The 26,888-nt window shown below is 42.1% G+C and overlaps 1 protein-coding gene across 16 annotated transcripts in view; it reads right to left on the bottom strand.

The window, feature by feature from the left end:
- The window catches only part of LOC132406245 (receptor-type tyrosine-protein phosphatase S-like), a 475,477-nt gene that overhangs the window by 398,691 nt on the left and 49,898 nt on the right, over positions 1-26,888 (bottom strand). The window contains exon 1 of one of the 16 annotated variants that reach the window (XM_059991618.1): positions 23,578-23,595. The exons of the other annotated variants lie outside the window; for them this stretch is intronic. The gene's annotated coding sequence lies outside the window, so the exon portion shown is untranslated. Of the gene's footprint in view, positions 1-23,577; positions 23,596-26,888 lie in introns of those variants that run through there. 16 annotated transcript variants of the gene reach the window in all.

Below are 26,888 nucleotides of genomic sequence, written 5' to 3'. Positions count from 1 at the left end.
CGCAGGAATTCCGCTATCCTTCCGCATCCAGAGATGTGTGAGTCACTTGACTAATTGGCCAGTGTAAATTTCCAGTGTATGTGAGAGTCAAGTGTTACAGTGTTACAGTTGCAGTGCTAATGAGGTGCTAATAAAGGGAAAGAATGGGATGAGGGCACATCATTGCTGAAGACACAACTGTCAGTTTCTGAGCTATGTGAGCCGGTGGCTCTCTAAATTCTTTCCTAGGCAGGTGATGGTGGCCAACAATGTTCTGAGCTCTGCTAAAACCGGCACTTCCACACTTTGTACTACACTTTCTGGGCTTTGATGGAGCTGATGCAGTCCCAACTTACAGTGAAGACCATGTTAAATGAGGTATCAGTGCTGGACTTCTAAAGACTTTCAAACCTTTAAACAACAGGAGAACAATTAGTACCCAGGTCAACAGTTTATCCCGTTATTATCCCAGTGCTATTTTTTTTTATTGGATTTTGCTGTGTAACAATTGGCTGCCAAGTTTCCTACAATTTCAAGAGGAATTTCACTTTTGTAAGTAGGCAATGGTTTTGGAATGAAATGCATTGGGAAGATGAGGATTTTGGAAAAGTGCCATGACTCCTTCCTCTGTGTGTGAGACACTCACTCCCCTCATTAAATCTGGGATCGGTGCTAATATTTTGTGCCAAGCTCTGAAATTCACCTAGGTGCATTGAATAGCTTCTGAAATAGGCAGCACCCTATTCTCAGGGTTGAGAAAATGTCAGCTGGCAGTTCCACAACCACCACCTCACCAGCACCTTCCAGGTCTACCATATCCTTTGAAAGACAGGTGCTGAGATGAGGTATGGGAGAGAGAAAAATCAGCTTCATTTTCTCATTCCTGTCTCGTTATCTCTGCTAATGGTGCAAAGTGGATTGGCTTTGACACACCCTGTACTGGAATGGGCACTCCTGGCACGAATTATGTAGGGTGAACACACTCACCTTTGAGACAATAGTAGTGACTTCATATCCCACTCAGAAATAGGCACAATCTATGCTGACATTCCAGAACAGAGCCAGGGGTGCATGATGGAGATATATGAGAGAAATTGTAGAGATTAAGATTAAAAGGCTGTATAACACAGGGACTACTGTTAATCTGGAATGATATATAGATCTGCCGCAGGAAAGAGTTTTAAATTTCAGTCACATCATAGTAGGAAAAGGCATCTTTTCACTGTGGTGGTGGAAATGGAGGGTGGAATTATGGTGGGGGAGGTGATTGTGGAATGATGCTAAAGCAGGGGAGGCAGATTGGACAGCAAACCTCAGGATACAACCCTAACTAACCGTTATTGAAGCTCGGCTAAAGAAAACAAAGGAACTGATACCTTCTGACGTCAGCTATTGAGACAGAAAGTTAATATTTCCTTTGGCTGCCTCTCAAGCTATAACGGTACCCAGTGAAACAAAGAGCACAACAGAAATAGATTCTTGTTTCCATCTCTCCAACCATCTCTCAAGAGTGGCGTGAAAACTGAGACTCCAATATCTGTCGGCAATCCTCTATCGAAGGACTAAACTCTGTTACACAACCCACTGTCCTCTGTTTAGTTCTTACCTGTGTTCAGGACATTTTGGTGTTGAGGGATATTGGCATACTGTTTCATGTCCTGGCCCAACAAATGGAAAGAAAAAGCACTGCCACGTTGATAGAAGCATACCATATCACACTAGCACTGTTTTTCCGATTGAGTCATTCTGTGCTGTTACAGTTTCATTCTTGTGCTTCAGCCCATCACTGGCAATCACTAGTGCTATAGGTTCACACAAATGTGAACAGCTGGAATGTAACTGGCTGTCTACATATTAGGTTAACTGAAACACCAGTCCTCAGTCCCCATCACAAACTCCAATCTGTATCCCAGGAAACATCTGAACAGGACCAGATAGTCTGATATGTTAGTGTTATATCTGAGCACTGGATCGTGGTGTCTGCTTCCACTGTTGTAACATCACCCAGTTCCTGCCTTGGTTTATCTGCTGAAACTCTAATGGTGATCCCCCGGCCAGTTCTATCTACTTTTCATAAGCTTGAGAGCATCTTCTCTGCCCCTTTCCTACCTCGCACCTGACCCCATTCACCCACCATCCCTGTTCCTGCAAAGCTGCACTGGCTTCATGTGAGGCACAGCCCCAGTTTAAACCTTATGCTCTTACTTTCAAGGCTCACCCCTCCCTATCTCTACAATCTGCTCCAGTCCTATAATCCTCTAGGATATCTCATTTCCTCTAATCCTGCCCTCCCCATCCTTGAGTCTAATCACTGGATTAGAAGAAGAGCTTTTAGCTGCCAGTGATCCAGATTCTCTCATTACCTCCTGACTTCTCTCAGCATACGCAGGGTGACCTGGCGTAATAAACGGGCTCTGTTTTCACAGCTTGGGAAACCCACAAAACCCACTCGAAGTGGCAAATTTAGCTCCACGGCATTGAAATAAATTACATTAAAAGTGCATAAGACTGATAAGGAAGAACAACTACTAAAAGCGGAAAGAGAGGAGAAGCTATTTGTAGGAACAAACATCATTATGCATGGCAGACTTATGAACTATCAATATTACAGGAGCTCGTTCATATGTAGAGATGACCATAAGTCGGGCAATCTTAACCTGGGGTTGTCCGGAGCCTTTCTTTGAGCCCTTTCAACCAATTTCAATATCCATTTTCATGTCTCCATATTTCCTCACAACACAGAATGAGGCTTTTTGGCTCATCAAGTAGATGTTGCCTCTCAGAGTACACCCATCAATAATGATGGGCCTTGAAACACTGACTGATCATTTCCTTCCATTGATGCTGCCTGACTTGCTAAGTTCTTTCAGCATTTTGTGGGTGTTGCATAGGGTTTCCAGTACCTGCAGAATCTCTTCTGTCCCTCTGTTATTTTCCTATAACCCATTGCCTCGCGCATGCCCATAACTCCAGGTTCTTCTGTCACCTCTACACTTTTTAGCAGAAAAGCCAGTGTGACTTTGGGATTGGGAGGAAACCCACACCCAGAGACAACCCATGTGGTCACGGGAAGATTAGGCTTGAACCTGGGTCTGGAGTTGTGCCAGCTTTCACTGTTAATACTCTCCTGAAGCACCAGGGGCCATTCTGCAGCCTTACGGCCCTTCTCCATTGCTCCGATTGCTCCTCTTTTAAGAAACTCACCAAAACTTACAGGCTTGAAGAGACAGAGCTGAGCTGGTGCTCAGACGTTTTAGTGAAAGGTCAGGTTGAGCTACAAGATACTCAGGCTTGTGGGAGATGGACACACAAGAGCAAGCCAGCAGTCACTCAACCTTGACAGGCTCAACTGAAAAGATCCTGTCTCCAGACATTTTGTCTACCAACATGTCAATATTTCTTAGTGCATACAATTTGAATAGTTTCAAATTATTCATCACAGTCTTCCTTCGGGCTAGAAGACAACGCTCAGCATTTCACACACGTCATACCATAAATGTAGAAGGTTAAGGACAGGGGAGTATTGTAAGGATATAGCAGATTGACATAGGCCTCAGAATCCTGTATCTTCAATCCCATTCCTCAGATTTGAGCACTGTATCTCAGAAGGCACTCTAGTATCTACTATAGTGCTGAGGGAGTGCTGCACTGTTAAATGTTCCAAGCAGATTTTAGGTCACAAATAGATTTGCTATGATCTTATTGAATGGTCCTTTGACAAAATGGCACTGATAAGTGGTGACTCTTTGTGCACAGCTCCAGTGGGAATCATCAGATATCCTCCTGTAGGATTACTACAGCTGAAATCCACAGTCACAGCCATGGGTACTTCAGTAAACAATTTCATTTTAAGATATTTAAAAAATCTATCAAAATTGATGGATCCCAGATAGCAGGCTCAGGTTGTGACTGCAGTTCCCTTTTAAGAAAATGGAACCAGGGAAGGTAGCCAGTCTACAGGCACGACAGAAACTCAGAGGCCTTTGCCCCCAACTCTTGACTATCCCGCTGGCTAATATACAGTCCCTGGAAAATAAAATTGATGATCTCAGAGCAAGAATGCAGCATCAGATGGACATCAGGGACTGCCGTCTACTTTGCTTCACGGAAACATGGTTCACCCCTGCCATTTTGGATGCAGCGTTGCAGCTAATGGCTTCACCATTCACTGTAAAGACAGGTCAGTTGAGTCTTAGAAGAGTAGATGAGGGGGAGTATGCTTCATAATGAACTCATCGTGATGTACAGACATGATGGTTCTGTCTGCTTCTTGCTCAATTGACCTGGAAAATCTAGCAGTCAAGTGCCGTCCATTTTATCTGCTGTGGGAGTTCTCCACCATCAACCTGATATTGGTGTACATTCCAGTTCAGGCCAACATTTGGCAGGCACTTACTGAACAGAGCAGTCATGAAACAGCATATCCTGATGCCTTTCCTATCATTGTGGGGAATTGAACCAGGCCAGCTTAATGAAGCCTCTGAACAACTACAACCACTATCTCACCTGTGGAACCAGAAGAGCCAACACACTTGATAACAGTTTATACCACCATCAAGAACTGTGCCATCCCATGCCTGGACCTTGGAAAGTCCAATCTCCTGGCAGCTCTTTGACTCCCGGTGTATAGGCAGAGACTAAAAATTGCAGCACCAGTGATGGGGAGCGAGAAGGTATGGTCAAGGTAGTGGAGGAGCTCTTACAGGACTACTTTGAATTGGTGGACTGGACAGTATTCAGATATTCATCTTCGAATCTGAATAAACACGACACAGTTGTCACCAACTTCATTATTACCTGAGTGGATAAGTGTCTGTCTTTGAGGACATACTGCACATACCCAAAACAAAAGCTGTGTATGAACCAGGAGATTCATAGTCTGGAAGGGGTGGAGCTGTGCATTTAGGACCAGTGATTCAGAACTATACAAGAAGTCCAGATACAATGTATGGAAGGCTATTTTGAGCGTGATAAAACAACTCAGATTGAAGTTAGAGATGGAATTGGATGCATGTTGGCTCAGGCAGGATTTACAAGTCATTACTTCCTAAAAGGTGAAACCAAACATCATGAATGACTGTGATACTTCAATCCCAGATAAGCAAAAAGCTTTTTATGCATGCTTTGAAAGGGAGAATAAAACTACACCTGTGTGAATCCCTGCAAAATCGTGTGACCCTGTAATTTATGTCTTGGAGGCCGATATCAGCACATCTTTCATGAGGGTGAACCTTCACAGGGTGTCAGGCCCAGATGATGTACCTAGAAGGGAAATGAAAACCTGTGCGAAGTAGCTGGTGGGAGTGTTCAAGGAAACTTTCAATCACTCATTGCTACAGTGAAACGTTCCCACCTGATGCAAAACGGTGACAATCATATCAGTACCCTCAGAAGATCAGGGTGAGCTGCCTCAATGACTGTTGCCCAGTGGTACTCACATCTACTGTGATGAAGTGCTTTGAGAGATTGTTCGTGGCTAGAATCCACCCTTGCCTGAGCAAGGTGCTGGATCCACTACAATTTGCCTATTGCCACGATATGTCTGCCGTGGACGCAATCTTACAGCCTTGGATCACCTGGACAATAGTAATATCTACATCAGGCTGCTGCTTATTGATTACAGCTTAGCGTTCAACACCATCATATCCTCAGTACTGATCAACAAGCTCCAAACCTGGACCTTTGTACCTCCCTCTGCAATTTTATACTTCACTTCTTCATCAGGAGACCACAGTCAGTGCAGATGGGAAATAATCTCTCCTCCTCGCTGACAATCAGAACTGGCCCACCTCAAAGGTCCACTGCTCTACTCTTTCCACACCCACAACTGTGTGGCTAGGCACAGCTCAAATGCCATCTATGAAATGGCTGATGTCATAACTATTGTTGACAGAATTTCAGATGGAGATAAGGAAGTATATGGGAGTGAGAAAGATCAGCTAGTTGAGTGGTGTCACAATAACAATCTTGCACTCAATGTCATAAGCCCAAGGAATTGATTGTGGACTTCAGGAAGGGGAAGTTGAAGAAACACACACCAGTCCTCATTGAGGGATTAGCAGTGGAAAGGGTGAGCAGTTTCAAGTTGCTTGTGTCAACACCCCTGAAGATCTAGTCCGAGCCAACTTACAGTTCCAATGACAAAAAAGGCACTAGCATTAGCAGTTTGAAGAGATTTGGTGTGTCACCAAAGACTCACAGATTTCTACAGAGGTACCGTGGAAAGCATTCTAACTGGTTGCATCACCATCTGGTATGGAGGGACAACTGCACAGGATTGGAAAAAGCTGCAGGAAGTTGCAAACTTAGCCAGCTTAATCATTGGCACCAGCCTCCCCAGCAACGAGAACATTTTTAAAAGGTGATGCCTCAAAAATGTGGCATCCATCATTAAGGCCCCCCCATCACCAGATTGTGCCCTGTTCCCATTGAGGAGGAACTACAGGAGCCTGAAGTCACACACTCATGTTTTAGGAACAGCTTCTTCCCCACTGTCATCAGATTTCTGATTGGTCTCTACCTCAATATATTTTTCTTTTATTTCTCTCTCTTTTTGCACCACTTAATTTATATACATATTTTGTATTGTAATTTATAGTTTTTTGTTAAGTATTGCAATCTACTGCTGCTGCAAAACTACAAAGTTCACGAAGTATGTCGATGATATTAAACCTGATTCTGATCAGAATATGTTTGTTTACACATCTGAATATTCGAATATTTGCATCTCTATCTTTCAGTTCTTAACTACCCCAAAAGTTGGATGTGAAGGATCCCAAGGAACTTCTTTCCACAGCATGTACAAGACATCGGTGAGACCATGTTTGGAGTATTCTGTGCAGTTCTGTTCACTGAGCTAAAGGAAGGATGTCATTGAGCTAGAAAAGATGCGTAAAAGATTTACAAGGATGTTGCTGGGCTTGCAAAGGAGAGGCTGGATGAGCTCCCTGAAGTGAAGTGGAAAATGAGAGCTCTCCTTACAAAGGTCTACAACATCATGCAATAAAGTGAATGGTCACAGCCTGTTTTCTCCCAGGATAGAAGAATCTAAAATCAGACATCATCGACTTAAGATGAGAGGGGAAAGATTTAAAAGGGAACTGAGTGGCAAATTTCTCCATACAGTAGACAGTGAGTATATGGGATGAGCCAGAGGAAATGGTTGAGGTGGGTATAATTACAAACTTTAAAAGACATTTTACAGATACATGGATGGGAAAGGTTTAGCGTTTAATGATGCAGATTTAGGAAAGTGGGAGTAGCTTTTGGTCAGCATGGATCAGTGGGCTGAATGGCTCTGTATAACTCTATGAATCAATGACTGTTTTGAAGAAGTGCAAGGGAGTTTTCTCTGGTGTCCAGAGCAATATTAAAGCCAGCAAAATCATTAAAAGTACGTAAATCACATGAACAGTCTTTTGCTGACATTTCTGGAACATACGGGCAAATTGGCTGCTGATTTTTCTACATAATAACAATAACTATATTGCAAAATGTGTTACATCGGCTGCCAAGAAATGCCAGGCATCCGCTGGTGCCCAAATCTACTATATAAATTCCAACCATTATTTTAGGCTATACTTGAGGGGGATTTTATGCTATATTGATGACTGTGTATGTACTGCTTCCTGTATCCATGCTGAGCTCGACAATTTCATCAATTTTGCCTTCAACTTCCACCCTGCACTCAAATTTACTTGAAACCACTTTCTCCTTTGTCACTCTCTCTGTCTTTATCACTGGAGACACACTATCTACTGATATCTTTTATAAACTTACTGACTCTTCTCCCACTCTGTCACCTGTAAAACCCTTTTCTCATTTCCTCTGTCTCCAGCCCATCTGTTGTCAGGATGGGGCTTTCTATGCGAGAACTCTGGGAAGAACAGGGTTTCCCTTCCACAACCACTGATGTTGCTCTCACCTGCATGTCCTCCATTTCCTGTACATCTCCCCCATGTCAGACAGGAGAGTCAAGGGAGGAGATCCTGAAATGAGGATTTAGGAAGCTAGGTAGAAAGCTGAAAAGCAGGACATCCAGACTAGTAAACTCTGGATTGCTGCCTGTGCCATGTGACAGTGAGGGTAAGAATAGGTTGACTTGGTAGAGAAATGTGTGGTTGGGGAACAGGTGCAGGGGGAAGGGTTTCAGATTTCTGGAACATTGGGATCTATTCTGGGGAAGGTATGACCTGTACAAAAGTGATGGGTTACACCTGAACCCAAGGGGGATCCATATCCTTGTTGGGAGGTTTGATAAAACTGTTGGTGAGGGTTTAAACTAATTTGGTAGGGGATGCAAAACTGAGTGATAGGACTGGGGATAGGGCAGTTGGTATACAAGCAGAGGCAGTGTGTAGTGAGACTGTCAGGAAGGAGAGGAGATGATTAGGCAATATTGCAGTCAGTGAGATGAGCTGCAGTGCAACAGTGAGACAAAACAAAAAGGTTGATGAACACAGTTCTATTTGGATGCACACAGCAACAAAACAAGTTAGATGATCCTGTAGTTCAGTTAGATATTGATAGGTATGACATTGTGGCCATCACTGAGTGTGGCTGAAGGAAGATTATAATTGGGAGTTTAACATCAAAGGATACACATTCTATCAGAAGGAAAAACAGGTTGGCAGAGAGACAGTGGCATGACTCTGTTGGTAAAAATATATAATTCAATCCTTAGAAAGAGGTGACATATGATCATAAGATGTAGCAACCTTGTGGAGGAGTTTAGAAACTGCAAGGGTAATAAGACCCTGTTGGGAGTTATATACAGGTTTCTGAACAGTGGCCAAGATGTGGGGTACAAATTACAACAGGAGGTAGAAAATGCATGTCAAAGGATGTTGTTACAGTCATGGGGTTTTCAATATACAGATAGTTTGGAAAATTCAGGTAAGTGCTGATATTGGATCCCAAGAGACAGAATTTGTAGAATGCCCACAAGATGGAATTTTTGATTAGCTTGTGGTTGAGCCCACTAGCAGATCAGCTATTCTACATTGGGTGTTGTGTAATGAAGCAGAATTGAGTTGGGAGCTTAAGGTAAAGGAACCTTTAGGAGCCAATAAAAATAACATGATAGAATTCAATGTTCAATTTGAGAGGGAGAAGCTAATGTCACATGTATAAGCATTACAGTGGAGTTAAAGGAATGCCAGAGGCATGAGAGAGGAATTGACCAAAGTTGATTAGAAGGGAACACTAGCTGGGATATAGCACAGCAGCAATGGCTGGAGCTTCATGGAGCAATTTGGAAGGTGCAAATAGATACATCCCAAAGAAGAGGTATCCCAAAGGAAGAATAACGTCACCATGGCTGACAAGGGAAGTCAAAACCAACATAAAAGCAAGAGGGAGGGCATATATCAGAGCAAAAATTAATGGGAAGCTTTTAAAAACCAACAGAAGGCAACTAAAAAGCCATATGGAGGGAAAAGATGTAATATGAAGATAAACTATCCAATAATATAAAAGTAAATCCCAAAGTTTTTTCAAATATATAAAGAATAAAAGAGAATAGATATTGGGCCACTGGAAAATTATACTATAGAGGTAGAAATGGGGGACAAGGAAATGGCGGGAGAAGTGAATAAGTATTTTGCATCAGTCTTCACTGTAGAAGACATTAGCAGCATGCAAGAAGTTCAAGAGTGCCAAGGGCAGACGTGAGTGCAGTTACTATTATTAGGGACAAAGTCTTAAGGTCTACAAGTCACCTGGACCAGGTGGACTATACCCCAGGGTTCTGAAAGAGGTGGCTAAAGAAATGGTGAAGGTATTACAAATAATATTTCAAGAGTCAATATATTTTAGCATAGTTCCAGAGGATTGGAATATTGCAAATGTCACTCCACTTATCAAGAAGCGAGGGAGACTATAGCGAGGAAATTATAGATGAGTTAGCCTGACCTCAGTGGCTGAGTCAATTGTTAAGGAAGAGATTTTGGGGTACTTGGAACGCATGATAAAATAGGCCAAGTCAGCATGGTTTCCTTAAGGGAAAATCTTGCCTGACAAATCTGTTGGGGTTCTTTAAGGAACTAACAGGCAGTATAGACAATGGAGAATCACTGGATATAGTGTACTTAGATTTTCAGAAGTCCTTTGGAAAGGTGCCGCCCTCGAGGCTGTTTAACAAGATAAGAGCTCATGGTATTACCGGAAAGCGACTAGTATGGATAGAGCACTAGCTGATTGGCAGGAGACAAAGTGTGGGAATAAATGGAGCCTTTTCTGATTAGCTGCTGGTGACGAGGGGTATTCCACAAAGTTCAGTGTTGGGACTGCTTCTTTTTATGTTGTATATCAGTGACTTGGATGATGGAATTGATAGCCTTTTCACCTAGTTTGCAAATAATACGGATATAGGTGGAGGGGCAGGCAGTGTTGGGAAAGCAGGGAGGCTACAGAAGAACTAAAGACAGATTAGGAGAATGACCAAAGAAATGGCAGATGGAACCATGTCAGGAAGTGTATGGATATGCACACAGGTAGAAGGCTTAAAAGCATAGACTATTTTCTAAGTGAGGAGAAAATTCAAAAATCCAAGGTGCAAAGGGACTTGGGAGTCCTCATGCTGGATTCCCTAAAGTATAACTTGCAGTTTGAGTTAGTGGTGAGGAAAGCAAATGCAATGTTAGCATTCATTTCAAGAGGACTTGAATATAAAAACAAGGATGTAATGTTGAGGCTTTATAAAGCACAGGTGAGGCCTTACTTGGAGTATTGTGAGCTGTTTTGTGCCCCTTATCTAAGAAAGAATATGCTGACATTGGACAGGGATCAAAGGACATTTACAAAAATGACTCTGGGAAAGAAAGACTGATCATATGAGGAGCGTTTGATAGCTCTGGGCTTGTACCTGCTGGAATTTAGAAGAACAAGGGGTGATATCATTGTAACCTTTTGGATGTTGAAAGACCTAGATAGAATGTATGTGGAGAGAATATTTCCTATACTGGGGGAGCCAAGGACCAGAGGGCACAACCTCAAAATAGAGGAATGTCCATTTAGAATGGAGATAAGGGGGAATTTCTTTCGCCAGGTGGGTGGTGAATCTGGGGAACTTGTTACCAGATGCATCTGTGGGGGGACAGGTCATTAGGTGTATTTAAGGTGGTGGTTGATAGTTTCTGGATTGGGGAGAAGGGAGGAGAATGGGGTTAAGAGGGAAATGGATCAGCCATGATCAAATGGTGGAGCAAACTCGATGGGCCAACTGGCCTAATTCTGTTCCTGTGCTTGTTTGTCTTAAGGTCTTATGGTGATTGTCCCATTGCCATAACAGGAGTAAAGTTCCCCGTGTCCTTACCTACCTCTTCACAAGCCTTCCTGCCCAGCCCACCATTCTCCATAACTTCCACCATTCTCAACAGAATCCTACTGATCCTACGACTAAACACATCTTTCTCACCCTCTCCCACTCTCAGCTTTCCTCAGGGATTATTGTCTATATGACTCTTGTCCACGTCCCTCGCCACTGATTTCCCTCCTAGGACTTACCCAGCAAGTGCTACACATGCCCTACACCTCCTCTCTCACCACAATTCTGAGCCCAAAACAGTCCTTCCAGGTAAGATGACATCTCGTCTGTGAGACTGGGGTCATGTACAGTATTTGGTGGTCTTGGTGCACCCTCCTCTACATCCATGAGATGCAGCATAGATTCAGGGACCACTTAGTAGACCTGCTTTGTTCCGGTTGCCTTAAAAGGTGGAAATTCCTGATGATTACCCTTTTATATTCAATTTCCCATTCCAATATGTTGGTCCATGGACTAGTCCACTGCCACACTGAAGCTACATTCAAGTTGGAGGAGCAACACCTCATACTCTGTCTGGGCAGCCTTCAATCTGATAGCATGAACATCAATTTCTCTAACCTCTGATCATCTCTCCCTTCCCCTGTCTCTCTTTAGTTATTCCTCATTCTGGTTCCCCTCTTACCCCTTCTTTTCTCCTCACCTGCTCATCACCTCCCTCTGGTGCCCCTCCTTCTTCCTTTTCTTCCATGGTCAACTGACCTTTCCTATCAAATTCTCCCTTCTTCAACTCTTCACCACTTCTACCTAGTACTTCCTGGCTTCTTATTTCATCCCCGCTCTCCCACCCAACCACGTTCCCTCTCACCTATGGCTTGCCAGCTTGTCTGCTTTCCCCTCCTCCCACCTTCTTATTCTGGTCTCTGCCCTCTTAGTTTCCATTTCTGATGAAGGGCCTTGGCCTGAAACATTGACTGTTTATTCCCCTCCATTTTTGCTGCTTGGCTTCCTGAGTCCAGCGTTTTGTGCCTCACCTGCTGCTCAAGATTTCCCAGCATTTGCAGAATTTCTTACGTTTATGATATGAGGGGTTTGATTATTTTGTGTATGCGTTCAAGGTAAAACTTACTTTGCCTTATGTTGTTTGGTTTTACATACAGAGGTCAAGTGTAAAATGAACAGGACTCAGTTCATAAAAGACTAATCACTTGCTTCCCTGCTGTGCTAGTCACTCCAGCCAACGTCTGTTGAGCTGGAAATACAGAATCAGCCAGGATCTTTATTCCCAACCATTATCCAGCCACATCTGTGTAAACATGCTTCCGGATTGGTTGGAGATGCGATTCACCCCATGTTTGAATGGCCCATCGATATTCATAGTGCAATCCCACAGGGGAAGAATGACAAACCGTCAGCCAACAGACATGGAAGGCACCCCAACATGAACAGCATGAGCACTTTCATGCTGAATCGAGGAGGATTAACTTTTCAGCGGACAGATGGTGGTAATGCAAATTAAACATTAATCACTGGCTGATATGCAGAACCGTTAAGGACATTCATCACACTGTGGGAGGAGAATCAAAACAAGCGACTGGAGATTCAGAATATGTCCTGGTTGTCTTGTGACTCTGGGCCAGCAGCATCCTGATTGAGAGTGACATCATAAGAGGGAGAGCATCCAAGGCACAGACCAGGAGGAGCATGCAATCTTAATCAATATTACAGTGCCGGAGTGACAGACAACTGCACTATCCGAGATGTTTCAGATTTAACATAATAAAGATTTGCTTTATAGCCCTAGAAGCAGAAAATTGCATCATTACGGAGAAACAATGTAAAGTATACAAAATGCTCAGCACAGAGAAAAGAGTGGTAATAAGTGCTGTTTCATCTCTAAAAGGGGATTCATTATCAGGCTTGTATTAAATGCATCTCAAGCATGGAATTAATGCAACCTCTAGCTATTGTTTTACAATCTTCATTTGTTGCCAGAGGCTTGGAAGAAGACTAATTTGAGATGGTTGCTTAAAAAAAAACAGAAATGGACACTTTTTGCAGCTACAGGGCCACGTGCCCTATATTTATAAGTTCTGAGGCAGCATTTACAAGCACTTAGAAAGTCAAAAGTTGATCACAGATGGCATGTATTGCTTTAGGAAAAATTGTGTCTGACTACAAATCAAAGAAGTAACAATGAGGGCTGAAGAGAGCAGTACATTTGATGCAATCTACATATATTTTAGATTAGTGTTTGATGAAGTCCTACATGAAAAAATTGATCCGGTAAGTAAAAGTCCTTGAGGTCCAAATGAAAGTAGCAAGTTGGATTAAAGGTTGTCTCTGTGCACAAAGGATAATTGCTAGCAAGTTTTATTGACCTGGGGTCTATAAGATCGCGATTCAAGGCTAAAGACTAAGAACTGAAAGGTAGGTTGACAGAAAATATATATCAAGACAGTACAGCACAGGAACTGGCCTTTCAGCCCATAAAATCTGTCCTGTAGCTATCTCTTAAATCAATTAATGCAGGCATAAAAACAGTGTCTGTTCTGACACTGAAAGAAACTGCAGCCACTAGTGACTTAAAGAAGCAATGAATTTATTACAACGATGGAACAAACAGGACCCTGCTAATGATGGGGCATACAAAGGTAAATAAAAGATGTGAAAACAGATGAGGTCTACGAAAAGGGAGTGTGAGAGAAAGCTTTTTAAAAAATAATGCAAACACAAAACATAAATTAACAGAATAAACACAAAGATTTGTTATAAATATATTTCAAAAAAAAGGTCAGAAGCAATGAGACTCTGAAAATGGATAATGTTGATAAGTTAACAAATTTCACGACATATATGCTGGTAATATTAAACCTGATTCTGATTCTAAGATGCCAGTGTGGAGTGTGAGAAGAATGCAGGGAACTTCAGGACATACATGCAGGCAAAGTGAATGGGCAAGAACATGACAGATGGAGTGTAAAATGGTAAAGTGTAATGTCACGAACTTCAGTTAAAGGTAACAGAAATGCAGAGCATTTTTTTTAAATGATAAGGGGCCTGGAAGTCCCTGTACTCAAAGCAGTGAAAGTTGACATGCAGGTGCAGAAAGTTATTAGGAAGACAAATGGTGTATAAGACTTTCTTGCAGGTAGATTTGAAATCAAGTGTAAGCAACTCTTTCTGCAACTATATAGGATCCTGGGGAGACTGCACCTGGAATATTGTGTACAGACCTGGGCTCCAAAATGAGAGAAAGAAATAATTGCAATAGAGGGAGTATAGCAAACATTTACTAAACTGATTAATGGGATTGTATGCTTTGCCTATGAGTATACAGTAGATTAAGCAGGAAGGATCTATATTCTGTACATTATTCTAAATTTAGAACAATGAGTGTTGATCCCATTGAAACTTACAATGTACTTTTAGGACTTGATAGGATGGTGGCCAGGCTGATATGTTCCCAACCTGGGACTTAATGAGCTAGATGTCACAGACACAAAATGATGGACCAGCCAATCAGAATTGAGATGAGCAAAAAATGTCTTCAGTGACTGGATGATACATTTTTTGGATTTTCTTTCCCAAAAGGAGGTTCAGTTTCTGAATGTATGCAGATCTTGGGATATTAAGGAAATTAAGAGAATAAGAGATATGGAGACAGTGCAGGAAAGTGGCATTGGAGTAAAGGATCGGACACAATCTTCATGAATGGAGATGCAAGCATGGGGGGCAAGTGGCTTTGGTGTACATCAATGTTTTTTCTTCCACGTTAAATCATTACATTGCTTCAGTGTTTATTCTCAGGAAAAGACAAGCATTCTGGACACTCCAAGTAACAAATACTGAATCAAAAACTGTGATTCCACCATAAGCTACTGCAATATAGAAAATAATTATCTGCAAGGGTGACAACTTGCTAAGATGTGATGGTTTCTGTTCCTGGATTTTTATGGAAGTAGGTGAATCACTACAGAGGGGGGAGGTTTCTTTGGTCACACAACAATTTATTTTTGTTGAGTTTCCTGGGATGTTGAGCAGTAGTTTCACGTTTCCTTCCTAGACAAGGGCATAAGAAAAACACTCAGTGGCCACTTTATTTGGTACCTGCTTGCTCATGTAAATATCTGATCAGCCACTCATTTGGAAACAATTCAACCATAAGAGCATGCAGACATGGTCAAGAGGTTCAATTGTTGTTCAGACCAAACATCAGAATGGGGAAATATATGATCTAAGTGACTTTGACTGTGGAATGATTGTTGGCGCCAGAGGGGGTAGATTGAGTACATCAGAAACTGCTGATCTTCTAGGATTTTCACACACAACAGCCTCTAGAGTTTCCAGAAAACGGTGTGAAAATATAAATAAAATAAACAATATCCAGTGAGTGGCAGTTCTGTGGGGGAAATGCCCTGTTAATGAGAGAGGTCAGAGGAGAATGACCAGGTTGGTTCAAGCTGACAAGAAGGTGACAGTAACTCAAATAACCACACAATAGGGCAGTGGCATGCAGAAGTGCATCTAAATGCACAACATGTTGAACCAGGGCAACAGCAGCAGAAGGACACTGAGTGTAAGGACACCCTTGCTGGTCAGATCGTGGCAGTTTGTTTACTCCAGCACCACTATCCGCACTGATTCCACTTCCCTGTGAACTTACCGACCCTACATTCCTGGCAGCACCAGTGTACAGTGTACAGAGACGGAGCAAGAAAGTACAGATGCTGGAAATCCATAATGAAAACAGGCAGTGCTGGAACTGCTCAGGAGGTTAATCAGTATCAGTGATAAAGAGTTGACATATCCACTCAGGTCTGGGTTCTACTTGTTAAAACACACCAGTTAGCAACCTTGGCCCTAAGTGCTACAAAGGGAATATATTAGGGTATTGACATTAGAGGGATTGTTGAGTACATTTACCATATGGTACATGGATTCCAATGGTTAAATTATGAGACAAAATTGGATTATATTACTAAAGTTTAAAATACCAACAGCTTGATTAATGATTTTTTTGTGATGATAGGAAATTGATAGGACAAGTAATGTACCTCTGTTAGCTGATAGGGAAGTTACTTGGTGACACCCAAACACAGAAATTATTCACTCCCACCACCTCTGGCCCATAGTGACTGCAGTATATACTATCTACAGAACACACAAATGTCCGTCACCTTGTTCCCATGACATTACCTCCCAAACCAGTAATCTCTATCACCAAGGACAGCATGCACATGTGAACATCAGCACTTGCATGTTCCTCCTCCAAGTTACCTATCATTCTGATGTAGGACTACAAGGTCAAAGCCAGTCCTTCAATGTCATTGCTTCTAAATCCCGGAACGCTCTGCCAACAGCACTGTGGAATTACCCTGACTAGAAAGAATGCAGCAGTTCAAAAATGTGGCTGATCACCAATTTCTCAAGGCAGTAAATGCTGCCCTCACCACTGACATCCCGACCTTGGAAATGAATAGATTTAAAACATGTGCATGATCTAAAATTTAAATTCAGGTTTTTCAAATCTGAAGTTAGAAAACACTTTTACACTAAGAAACAAATTTGGAACTGTCATTCACAAAGAACTGCTGAACCGTACAGTAAATTATAAACATGAGATGATAATTTGTTGTTAATTAAGATTACGACATATGAGCTAAAGGGCCAGAGCTTACAGTCTAAACGCTGGAAGGCATAGCTTCTAATGATGAGAAAACAGGACAAAGGGGTGGGTGAAAGGGCAGAGTTGGAGGAACACAGTTCATGAAAATCATAATCTATGTGAAAGGCACAACCTCCAGGAGCGAACCCTGCACACCTCCTACATGAGCAGATGGGAGCTAAAGATCCCACATTATTATTTGCCAAAAATGCAGGGGATTCATCTGGGATACTGGTCAACATTCTTCTGCAGATGGAACAAGGATTTGTAAGATGCGTACCTCCAATTAAATTCAGTGAAGGTAGCCCTTTCTGGTCAGCTCATCACTAACGTCCTGGCAAAGTGTTCATTGGTGTTCCATTCGTTTCAGGAGTTCTGACATTTTAACTGAGATTATAGGAAGACAAGCTGCATGAGGTGAATCATCGCTCATACAGGGGGTGTGTCACATGGTAGATTTTGCTGGAGCTATTTCAGACAAGCATGAGGTGTTGCATTTTGTGAAGTCAATTGAATGCAGTGAATGGTAGGGACCTTGGAGCACAGGTACATATTATTTACAACCCTGTCTATTCCAGTAGATAAAAAATAGTATCACAAAGAGCAGAAGGTGTTGACAGAGCAATGGGCAAATCTGTTTTCTCCAACAAAATTCATTCAGCCTACTGCCATTTTTGGGATCTTGCTTGTGCAAACAGGTTGCTATGTTTGGCTAAATGATTTTGGACTATAAGTGACAGCTTCAATAAAACATCTTATCCGGGCAGAATTAAAAATGCTTTCAGAGAACAAAAAACAACACTGACACAGTATAGTGGGCAGTAATACGGTTTCATGTACTTCCTCTTTCTAGAACACAGAGCCATTTTAATTCAAATCTGTTGTGACTGAGTGGTAAGGAGAACAATGGTGGCCTGTTGCGAGCTGCAACTGCTCAGTTCAAGGCCTTGAGAAATATTATCTTGGACAGAAGTGGAGCAGCTTGGTCTGAATGAGAGCCAAGAAATGCTTTACAAAATATCCTCGCTTCAGCACAAGAGTAAATTCAATTCTGATGATGTTAACAGCATGGGTACTTCCTGCCATTGATATTTATTGGCTCTGTGATGCAATGGTGGCTTCGCAATGGTCAGGGAGGTTATTGGCATTTTCCTCCCAGAACTGCAGTAAGGCTCTGTGAGCTGTGCTGAGCAGCAAGATGTCAACTGGAAGTTTGGTGTTGGCTTCAGCACCTCCAAACTGGGCAGAGGGCAGGTTTCCCACCATGAGTCCCATTGGGTCTTTTCTATGACATCTCTCAGGAAGCTACTGATACTTAATGTTTGAGGAACCAGGAGGAGAACCTCTGTCTTCTGAAGTGAGCTCCAAAACTCCCCCATAAAAACTGACATTCAAACATATTGTCAACTAGAGTCTCTGAAGAGTTCTTTAGTCACAACTAACAAGCTGCATTTATTACACAAATTTTGCTGGGACTTGAGGATCTGAGTTACAGGGATAAGGTGAATAGGTTTTCCCTGGAGTGCAGGGGAATGAGGAGAGATGTTACAGAGATATACAAAATTATAATAGTTATAAATAGGATGAATGAATGTAGGAACTTTCCCCTCAGGGAGGGTGAAACTAGAAATAGAGATCCTAGGTTTATTATGGTGAAAGGTGCAGTATATAGGGGGAAATCTGAGTGGAAGCTACTTCACTCAGAGGGTGGTGCAAGTGTGGAATGAGCTGCCAGCAAAAGTGGTCGATGCTGGTGTAATTGTAACATTTCAGAAACACACATGGACGGGGATGGTGTGGAGAGCTCTCAGGCTGGCACGGACTGGAAGGGAGAAAGGGCCTGGCTCTGCTGGAGTACTTTATGACCAATTTACCCAACCTGTGCTTAAAATTACACTGTTTCTATCTCTCCTGTAAGCTGGAAGGAAGGTCAGTTGAAGGTGAAACCAATTAGCCCCAAAGTCACACAATGTGTCAAGTCTTCACTGCATTCACGAGGAATATACTGCAATTAGCCTGCCACCAAATTAACAGTGTGAAGGTCTTCTCAATTAAACTAGCTCCGTTTGTTACCATGCCAACTGGACAGCCATTAGTCAAAAAAGGTTGTGTAGTGACAAAAGTAACCTTTCTAGGGAGGTGGAATCCGATTAGACATCTTCAAATTTGATCCTCCTTATTGTTCTCCAGTTGCTGAAGTTTTACAGCACTGAAGGAGGCTATTCTGCCCACATCATCTATCCTTGCTCTTTGAAAGAGCAGATGTTCTTAGCCCTACATCCTGACTTCTAGGTATATCTCTACCCCTGACCTCTCAGCCTCTCTCCCTGCCCCTCGCCCAATTCTCCCTGTTTTTTGGATAACTATTTCCACCTCACCATTTTTTACTCTGTTGTAATACATGTCACCTTGTGAAGCCACCAAAGAGAAAACCAGCAAACAGTAGTTGGGAAACAATATGCCTGAACATACATATACATCTCTTTGGGTTGCTTCCGACACTGTTGTGTACAGCTATTTCAGAGAAGTTCCCGTCCAGCTCCCTCATGCTTCCGCTTTATTTCAGGGTCCAGCAGACAGAAAACACGCACAATGGAAGTAAAAACAGAAATTACTGGAAATACTCGACGAGTCATGACACATGTGGGAAGAGAAAGAGAGCCAATGTCTCAGGTCGAACTGGGTAGGAGCTTCTGACTTCCACCACATGCAGCTTCCTTTGGTTTTCACAGAGCTAGCTTCTGAGTTGAAATGCATCAGAGAAAATCCTGCATTTGTGTAGTAACTTTCATGATCCAAGAACATTGCAAAGTAGTATACACCCGATCGAACACAGTGCGTCAACAGTTCACAGTGGTAATGTAGAAAGTAAAACAGCAATGTAGAGGTGATGAGGAAATGAGCAAGTGGTCTATTTTAGTGATGTTGCTGTTCTACAGTCCTTGGTTGTCATTAAGAGCAGGTTTGAAATATTTCCCTTTAGGTACACAAGGTGAAGGATTCCAGCAGATGGGCTCCCTATTTTTAGCTGACAGTGGTAAATTTTTCACATCAGAATGCAATTTCAACATTTATTTAAAGATCTGGGTATCACCTCTGCCACCATAACCCAGCTGACGTGGGTTGGCATTCAGGATAACCTTGCTTAGAAAGGCAATAGAACGAAGAGGCCAAAAGAGACACCCACAGCCCTTGGCGGGGGGGGGGAGTTGTGTCACACTTTGCTCACATTACAGATCCTAGACACCTGCAAAGTACACCGAGCAACCTTTTTTAATTCAACAAAACTTCTAAATCAGTTACTTGGAAGAACTGCGTGCCATACTCTGGTCTTTTTACTGGCAGGATACAGAGTTAAATTCACCCTCATTTTGACAGAACATTAGTCAGTGTGAGTTGAGTTGGGATACGTGAGTGCACCAGTTCCATAGCATCACATGTCCCTTATCTTGAAATTTAATTGACTGCTACTCTGCTGATGAAAAATGCTGATAAATAGGAAAGATCATGTGGTGCACTCTTGAGGTTATGGTCATTTACCTTTCTTGCAGCCTGGAAGCTTGATGACACTTGTGTATGGCTTGTCAAAAGAATGGGGACATTTGGTTCCAGCATGACCCACCTCCTTCTGAAAATGAGCAATGACCTTGGAGAAGAATGAAAATACAATGGAATTGTTTCTGCACATAATCTTAGCTGGAGGTAAGGTCCCAGGAGACAGCATAGTTACCAATTTATATCTGAACAACCTTTGTCACCACAGAGAATAAGGTTGCGCTCCATTGGGAAGATAGAAATAAAGCTTTCAGGATTTCCATTGCTGTTGGCAATCTAGTTAGCAAAGACAAGTAGGGATTGAATGAGTGGTTCTGTGGGGATGTCAGTCATAGTCTTGATTTACTATGGCCGCCTGAGCATATTGCTAAATGGTTGCCTAGGCATAGTAACCATGGTCATGGCCAGGAGAGAAGTGGAGGAAACAAAGGGGAGTCAAAAAAATGACGGCATGTTTTCCAGTATCGCTGATGTAAGGCAAATAGATGGTCAGGGAAATGGGACTTGCAAAAGGATGTAAATGATTGTAGAAAACTTAGTCTGATCTTGAAAACTTAGTCATCTATCAGAAAACACAGAAAATGCTGGAAGTACTCAGCCAGCCAGGCAGCATCTGCAGGAAGAGAATCGGCAGCATTTCAGGTCATCTAGCCCTTCCTCAGCACCTAGTGATCTGGGGGCATTAGCAATAAGGGAATAATTATTTTAACACCTAATCTCATGAATTGTTTTTGAAAACAAAGTCAGGAGCCACCTGCTTACACATCCCTCATGCAGGCCTGCACAACTGGTATCTGATGCCTAACAGCCATCCCTTCAGCCAGTGTTAGCTCTGGCAAATGGTGAGGTCTAAGTGCAAAGGGGGCAACCTGATTTCTATGAACTCAGACCGGCTCCTTTTGCATTTGCTCCCCATTCCATCCGAGTCCTACCCTTGCGGAAGGCTTATCTAAGTTACTGATGTCTAAGACTCCTTTGAGTTCCACGTCAGAACCATGCATTACAACCTGTCACAAACTAACAAGCCACCTCTCCACTGCACAACGGTACAGAGGGAGCTCATGAAGCATGCAGGGAGCCAATTAGACCCCTGGACTGAAAGCTCTGGACGTCAAAGCCATTTCTGGTTGACGAAAGGAGGAGAGCTCTGGACTAGGAAAAGCGTCCAAAGACAAGGGCTTGTCTCTTAAGAAAACGTACACAAACATGAGTGTCTTCAAATGGCAGCTGATGCCGATGAGACCTAACTGCCTAGGAAACCATGTATGATTATGGGCATATCAGAATGGCAATGAGTAAAGACATTTCCACCAAAAACCGAGCCCCTCTATTGTGTATTCTCCTTTATTCCTCGCGGAAAGCACCTCAGCCCCAAAAATAAGTGGAGAAGGATTCTCCGGAGATGGAGCAGGGCTGGCTCTACTGCGTAGCCCTTCATGAAGAACCCCAGGGAAACAGAAGCCAGCGTGGAGGTAAGGGTGCGCAGGCTCTTTGGCTCCCATGTGATCACAAATGTAAAGTTTTGTGGACAGCCTTTACGTGTTCGTTCTATGAACTTCAGGTTTTGGCCACAACAAAACTTTGAAAAGGAATGATGAGTATTAAGCTACATGTGTTTCTATCGCTCTGTGCCATCAAAGGGGAATGCCCCAGCAGACTTCTCAGCTGTCAGATGGCAGGCATCTGTCACCAATGACAGGGGCTCACATTTCTAGGTGGCTTCCATCTCCCAGAGGCCTTGACAACGGGCATCTCAAGAGGCTTCCTTTCTGCATGGTGAACCAATCATCTCCGCAAGGGAGAATCGCTGTCGTTTCTGCAGCTATTAAAAAAACTTACACAAACATGACTGTCTTCAAATGGCAGCTGATGCCAATGAGACCTAACTGCCTAGGAAACCATGTATGATTAAGGGCATATCAGAATGGCAATGAGTAAAGACAGGTGCCATTGCAAGGAATGCACATGGTGCACCAAGAGAAGCAAATGAAAATGGATGAAAGACTGCATGATATTTTATTCAGCAAGTTCCAGAACAGTTATCCTTTCATATTATGGATACCTAGACTTTCCCCTATGGCACAGCGGTTCAAAGAAAAACTGCTCCACTGGGCTGAGACCTGTAAATCTGACATAGTTGGCTCTGACAAGCCTAATGAATGTGCAAATCCATTTGAGTGCCTGATGCACTCTCAATGACCTACAGCACTTGTGGTTTACGATTCTTCTCGGAAAGCTCCTCCTCCTCCAGTTTATGAAGAGTTTGTTTGAGAATGGATTCTTGGCATCATCTTCCTTCAAAGCAGAGTAATACCCCTTGAAATGGTGATAAATAATGACAGTGGTCTTCTGGAGAGGGCTTTATATTGGCTATTAAAGAAGGGGATAGATAGGAAAGGTTTTGAGGGCATGGGCAGGGGTTCTGGTTCAGATAGGCATCTTGTAGACAGGTTGAGCTGAAGGCCCAGTTTGGGTCTACTTCTATGGCTACATTAGTTGTTGTTTAGGGGACTCTCTCAAGAGGCCAACTTAGTAAACCAAATAAATTGTTTCATCCAGATCTACTTTTGCACTCACACCCATGTAGTCATACAGGGAGAACATTATTGGACTAGAACCCAGAACCCTGATTTACAGATACAAAAACATCGGTAATGGCGACTCTATTGTTTCTGGATTTTAGACACAACAGACTCACTGTAATACAGATGACTTCTCACTGCTTCTTGCAGTTGTCAGACAGGTTAGGGCAACAAATGCTGGACTTGCACATGAACTACGCATCCATGACATGAATGAGACAGCACCTCTTCACACCATGGAAATACACTAGCTTGGAAGGTGAGATCACAGTAATTTTCTTTCTGCTGTACTTTTTTTCATTTCCCTCCCAGCACATTAAGAGATCCATGGCTGTTTCTCCCTGGTGACCTGGCCAATGTTTACCCCTCACCAGCATCACTGAAACAAGATCACGCTGGAGTGTGACAACTCTTCTTCAGTTGTCCTCAGTAAATCCACTCATAATGTTTACTGTATTACAACCAGTGTACTTTGTAAAACCGCAAATCTTAGACTGTCAGAATCATAATGTTCTCTCAAATCCACTTACTCAGTCATTGCACACTATAACCTGTATTTTTTCTGTTTTCTTTTTCCTGCCTCTGGGTTGAACAGCGTGGCCTGCCTGGATGACACACAAACAAAAGGTGGACTTTTGACCTCACAATCTACCTCGTTATGCCCTTAGTGCTGGCTAGCACTGCACTTTCTCTCTAACTGTAACACTTCATTCTTCTTTCGCTTTTTGTTTTCCCTTGTACAGCATCAATGCCCTAATGTGACAAAATAATACGTACAGATGGCACACAAAAAAAGTTTTTCTTTGGGCCTTGGTACACGTGACTGCAATAAACCAATTTACAAAAATTTACCAATGCTGATCAAGTAACAGGGTTAGCTGAAAGCTTTTTGTATATCCTGAGGTTGTAAAAGCCACTTAATAAATACAATTTCTTTCTTATCTTTTTCAATATTTACAAAGCAAGAAGGAGTTATCATTCCTCCTGTTTAAACCTTACTTTCCCCAACTTTCCATAAAATCCAGTTAAAACCTGAACCTTATCCATAAATGGCCACATTCTCCTCTGATGAGGTTACTGTGTATGCAGTGGAGCCTCAAACCTGGCTTGATTATCTGGTAATTGCAGTATGGTATTTATTTTATTTCAGTGTAAGTATAACAATCTGCTCAGTGAGACATGGAAATCCAATCAGAGGAAGCTCATTGGACCCTGTGGTAATGAGTTGGGATTAGAGCAGATCATCCTGGCATTCTGACACAGAGGTCAGAATTTGAAGCATTTTACAGGGGAGCATATTAGGTCAGCAGTATTCAACAGAGGAAAAGTGATTTTCTGCTTAAGGGATTGAAGGGAAAAGAAATCACAATTTATCAAAAATGGACATGAACTGAACAAATACATAACCTTGGTGTGAAAGAGATAATTAAAAATTAATAAAAGTAGGACTAAAGAATTCCACGGAAAATCCAAGCCTTCCTTAAGAGTGGGCAAGCAGTTTTGTACCCCGCCAAGATATCCATGACATGACTTATGGAATTACATTCAGTGAAATGAAAACCCAGGGTATTCTTGATGACACTACTGCTCTGTAAAATCATTTATTCAGTGCCAGAGGGAAAGCATTCAGATAAAGAGCTCAAAGAGTTCAATGTAGCTCATGGGAAAAATGCTAGCACTGCCTTTTCCAAGAAGATGGGTGTCATCCTGTCATTGAAAAGTCTCATTTCTTAAAACTGGCTGCTTTCCACGAAGCTTATTGTTGGCAACAATCTGGGTGTAAGTCCCCAGAACATTCAGTTATCCAAAGAAGGGAAAAGCAATTTTGATCTTGATCCAACTGGCACAACCCTAATCACTACTGTTTAGCAATACAGTGCATTTTGGATACTTGGGATACATGGGGACCAGTACATTTTGGCCCAATTAAGTGGCTACCTTAGTAAGCCAAAATTGCAAGGAAATAGTTAAAAGGCATAAGAAACACAAACTACCATTTAACTGAGTAACAAATTATACATTTAAATGCAATACAGAACAAATTAGAACACAAACAATACTACTACAGTTTTATAAACTACGTATTACTTCCTAATCATTAGTGACAGAAGAATTCATCACCGCTGTGTTCTTTTGATGGACTGCGAATGAACAAGATCAGTGCAGACATCTAGTGCAAGTAATGGACTGCCTTCATTGTCTTCCTCCATAAAGTCGAAGTAAAAAACAAAATTATCAATAATCACTGCTTTTTAAGTCGGCGTCAGTCAGTCCAAATGGATAACATAACACAGGAATACGCAAATCTATTTCAAAACTTGTTCGCTCCATAATATCTTACAGCCATTTCTGGCATCTCCAGGCCTGAATACTTGAAACCACAGTGAGCGAAACAACCCTGAACTGTCTTACTGTTTACTTCTCACCAACTATCAGAGACAAAAAAACACAAACACAAACACGAGTAACTGATGCTATTTAAAAACTGTTCAATCTTATGGGCCACATTAGTGCACAGAACTGACGCTAGTTAGAAACTGTTCGGCAACAATCTTCTATCCCAGTTAAGCAGCATAATGTCCTAAATAATCAAACGGAATCCCTACTATTTTCTTGATTTGTTTTTGTTCTTTAAGAGTTATCCCAAATAAGCGACTGCCCTGATTAACCAATAGTGCTATTAACTGGAATCCACTGTACTATGAACACTTTGATTATTTGGTAGTAAAATAGACTTTGATATCTCTTAGTTCTAATTGCGTTCTTTTGTGTAAAAATCACACATGATTTACATCTCATTTAGGTTTTATTTTGTGAATGATGCTCTTGTATTGTGATGCGCTTGCGATACTGTTCATGTAAGATTTTCATCGCATCTGTACAGACCTATACTTGTGCAGATGACGATAAACTTGACTTAGACTGGAGGACAACTCTATCCCATGATGATGAACAGCTAAAGTCCCTTGCAACAAATCAAATGAAAAGGCAAATCTGGCAGGGGATTTGTGCAATACATGACTTTTGCTGAAACCAGCATTTGGTTTTCCTAATGAAATGTTTAGTCTCTAAACCTTCCCCACCTGGATGATTTTCAATAGCTCCTGAGAGTCCATTCTTAACCCTACAATGAGTCCGAATTCCACAGAAGCTTAATGATATTAACATAGCATGTGAGTCACTGTTCCCTTGTGAATATTTGGTTAATTTCTATCTATCTAGGAGAGAAGAACACAACTCTGAGGTCTTAGTTTGATCCCATATTTGGGTGTAGTTTGTGGGCAGCTCGCACATCCTCTCTACAGCAATATAGGCTTCTTCTTGGAGCTCTAATTTCCTCTATCACCTTGAAGACATGATGATAGAGGAGATGTAGCTTAACGTAGGCTAATGACAAAAAAAATAATCAAATAGGAGTTGATCAGCATTCGTAAAAAATGCAGGGATACAGAGAAATAAGATGGATAATGGGGCCAATGGGTGAGGGCGTCCTTCTGATTGATATCCTTCTATATTATAGGCAGTGGATCTAACTTTAAAGGTCATCTTTAAGAGCTACCATCTTGACCAAACATCTGCCTGATTATGCTAATGCCTCTTTTTTTTTGGCCCAGTGTCAGTCTTAGCCTGACACCGCCACTATGAAGTGTCTTTGGATGATTTTACAGTGCCAAAGATGCTAATATTAATGCAAGTTATTATTTATATTACTTGATGAACATATTAGGATGTGCTTGGGGATTTTAAAGATGAGAATAAAGCTTGCTGTTAAGGAAAATGTCAGAAGACAGCTGCTTGGAGGAAGAGCCAAACATTCTGTCAGCAGGGAGAATGGATCTTA

The sequence above is a fragment of the Hypanus sabinus genome, chromosome 16, assembly GCF_030144855.1.
Source record: "Hypanus sabinus isolate sHypSab1 chromosome 16, sHypSab1.hap1, whole genome shotgun sequence".
Lineage (NCBI taxonomy): Eukaryota > Metazoa > Chordata > Chondrichthyes > Myliobatiformes > Dasyatidae > Hypanus > Hypanus sabinus.
This window is presented reverse-complemented; position numbering and strand designations above follow the sequence as displayed.